Genomic DNA, 3,521 nt, shown 5'->3' with positions numbered 1-3,521 from the left:
CGGTATCATTGAAATACGTGGCAACAGGACCTCACTTCTCCTTTAAACTTTCCAGTCAAAATGGTTGCTTCAATAATATTTCCGGTGATCTTTTTGATGACCAAACGTGTACCGTTGCATCACGAAGCTTAGATAGAAGGAGCACGCTCGCAGTGTATAAAAATGTCCCAGAAATACAGAGAAAGTTAAGTTTTTTTCCAGAGCGTGCTGCAACAACTTCGATCCACTTTTTAAATTTCGCGGTTTCAAGTATTGGATAAAATATGGTGAACGTAACCAACAATAATAAGTAGCATGGAATAATTATTATCTAAAAACATGAATATATATATAATTAAACTTAAATTCAAAAAGTGAAGTTAACAATAATACGTCAATGTTTTTTAAATTACTAAAAAAATAATATGAAGGAAACTACTAAGTTTATATAAATTTCAATTTTGAATTGGTTAAAACCTAAAGTAAATAAAAAACAAATAGTTATTTAACATCTAATGAATTTAATATCTAATTATAGAATAGAATAATAGTCAAACAAAATAGTATATTAATTTAAAATTCAAATAATGTAAAACTTAGAATACTATTAAAAGTCAATAATTCAATTGTTTGTGGAAAATTTCAAAACAATTATCATTACATAGTCCGTCATCGCATTTTTTACATTCATAACGCGTATCGCTCCTTCTCTTATTTTTTACACAAACAATACATTTTCTTCGCGATAGTTGTGTTATGCCGGCACGATTAGGACATTTTAACGGAAAATGCCTATCAATTAACCGAAACGGTAAATCCTCAGATTTTCTCTTACCTCCTTCTACCATGCTTCTCTGTTAGAAATATTTTCTTAAAATGTCTCTTATCAAAGCTAAATGAAATTCATTAAATTTTTGTTTAGAAGCAGTCGATTTTTTTTATAAAATATATGCAATATATACAGCTAAATCTAACAAGTGGAAAAACAATTTTTTGTACCACTTTATAGTTTTCCTTAGCGAATTAAGTGTACTCAAAATCATATCAACTCTATCTACAGCACCCATGTTGGAATTATAGTCTGCAATACATGATGGTTTCCTCTTATATAATCCTGTACGATAATCCCTCTTCTTAGTTTCAATCAATGTAGCTGCATGTGCGGAAGACAACATTCAAACCTCCTTTTTATCATACCATTTCATTGCCAATAAAATGTCAGTCGATCGGTAGCACATTTCTTCTCTCTTCAACTTCTCTTCCATGTGGAGCATTTCTCTTTTATTTTTACGAACGGTTCCAAACGCGTTGGTTTTGTTTTTGTGTAATAATGTATATAAACGTGGACTCGTGTACCAATTATACGTAATTAGTGTATGGCCCTTTCCAAGATATAGCTGAAGCAGCGTCATCACAACATCTCCAGAGATTCCAATAGCTATGTTACTTCTACTAATGTTTGTTTTTTGCCCAGTACAAATTATGAAGTCCAATATAATTAGTTTTACAGTCAAAAAGGAGAAATAGTTTAATTCCGAACCTATTTCTCTTGGATGGTATATACTGTTTAAAATAACATCTGCCTGTGTACAGCAATAGACTTTCGTCGATGCATAGATTTTTGTAAGGTGAAAATGACTGCAAAAAAGATTCTTTAATTTATCTATTATTGGCCGTATTTTTGCTAAAGGATCGTCACTTGCTGTATTATTATCGTTGAAGTGCAACATTTGTAATAATAACATGTATCGATCTCGAGCCATTATTTTCCGGAAAATATTGCTTTTCAACAGTTCGTCCATAGACCAATATTCTCCCAAAGACAGTTTCTTCGAACGTGGCATTAGCATTAAAATGCATAAAAATACGTACATTTCAGGGACTGAAGCATCCTTCCAATTCGTCAAACGGGAATTCTTTTTATATGCTGTACACTGTTGTACGCATTTGAAATAAATGTTATATTGATATGGTTTGCAAGAAAGTGGCCCCCAATGGTGATAAAATAATTCAATATTTTTTTCATCAATGCTGATTGATGTTCTTAGCACCCAACAAAAGGTAGCAATTTTACTGTCGAAACTTTGTGAAAATCGATACGATGAATCAAATTATTCATAGTTTTAGTCCCAACAACAATTAAAACGATATTTTCTAATCGCTGAATAAGAGAAAATAAATTATCGTTTGGGCGTATGCAATGCTCGCTCATTAAATCAATAACTCTGTCTCTATTAGATGATACATTGGACTTAAAACTTTTTAGGCAGTTATCGCACCGAGAAAATCGCAGCATTTTCCTCGCAACATAACCAGCTATATAAGCAGTTACGTATTCATGTATTCACGTTTGAACACTGGTTAAGAATTTCTCTTACCTAAAACGACCGTCCTTCTAGAATTTTTATGCGAAAGCCTTTGAGTAAATAAGGAAAGTCTTAGACATAAACCATAGCTGCAACGGGTTGCCACTCAATGCTAAAGGATAGGGAGCTTATTTGACCACTCGGTTCAAGAGTAATACCAACTCAATTATCTTTAGCAATAAATTTTTTAAGTTTTAGTAGTTAGTTTAGGTTTTCCACTATATTTAATGGTAACCCTGTTTTAGTGCAGTTCACTTTATTGATAAGTAAGCCAACAAAATGATTAGTTCACACGTTAAGTATAACAACAAAATTAGGAAATGCATTGCAATCGCTAGCGAGTCGCTACGGTTCCTGACTTTCAGCGTGGGAGACGTGAGTTCATTTCCGATATTCGTATTTTTTTTTCTTTTTTTTCCATAAACCAATATCAGTAAAAATTATTCAAAAGTAATAATGAAAATAATAACAATAGCTTAAAAAAAGTATCTATTGTAATAGGACAAAAAAAATAACGTAAAGGTTTCCAATGCTTTTATTATTAAATAACATAAATAAATAAAATCTAGAATAAATATAATAATCTCATTACAATAAAATACTAAGTTATTTAGCGACACCTTTTAATTGTGCAATTTTGGAAGAAATGCCATAACGGACTTCGGTTGATTTCAATTCTTGATTACGTCTCTGGCATTCTACTTGAATAATCACTGTTGCTAAACGATTATCAAAATAATCTTTCAATAATTCACTATGCCCTTTTTCATTGCATAAAACTTTGAACTATACATCAAAAGTTAAATCCAATAGTATCACAAAGTCTTTCTATAGAGTTAACTGATGAAAATTAGGATTTACTTGAGTGTTGAAAATATCAATTATATGTTTAATAAATTTGCTTACTTCAAAATAAAGTCCACTTTTGTTAACAGATCCATCAGAATTTCTCATATATAAGAAAGTATCACAGTTGCTACATGTTGATTTCCTTTTTAACCTATTCATTAATTCTTTTTCAACATTTTTCTGGTGAGGGCCTTTAGAGTTTGGCGTAACAAAGTCCAAAAATAAATCGCCGATATTAAACTGATCATCTTCAATATGAAGCAATGATGAGTTTTCAATAACATTGGTATCATCGATTAGCTGTAGATTCGTTACGTCACATTTAGG

At 31.2% G+C, this 3,521-nt stretch overlaps 1 pseudogene; it reads right to left on the bottom strand.

The window, feature by feature from the left end:
• Positions 1-652: 652 nt before the first annotated feature.
• LOC122526685 lies at positions 653-1,961 on the bottom strand (annotated as a pseudogene).
• Positions 1,962-3,521: the final 1,560 nt, after the last annotated feature.

The sequence above is a fragment of the Polistes fuscatus genome, unplaced genomic scaffold, assembly GCF_010416935.1.
Source record: "Polistes fuscatus isolate 324 unplaced genomic scaffold, CU_Pfus_HIC Scaffold12, whole genome shotgun sequence".
NCBI classification, from domain to species: Eukaryota; Metazoa; Arthropoda; class Insecta; order Hymenoptera; family Vespidae; genus Polistes; species Polistes fuscatus.
Note: the sequence above shows the minus strand (reverse complement) of the source record. Positions and strands in the feature narration are given on the sequence as shown.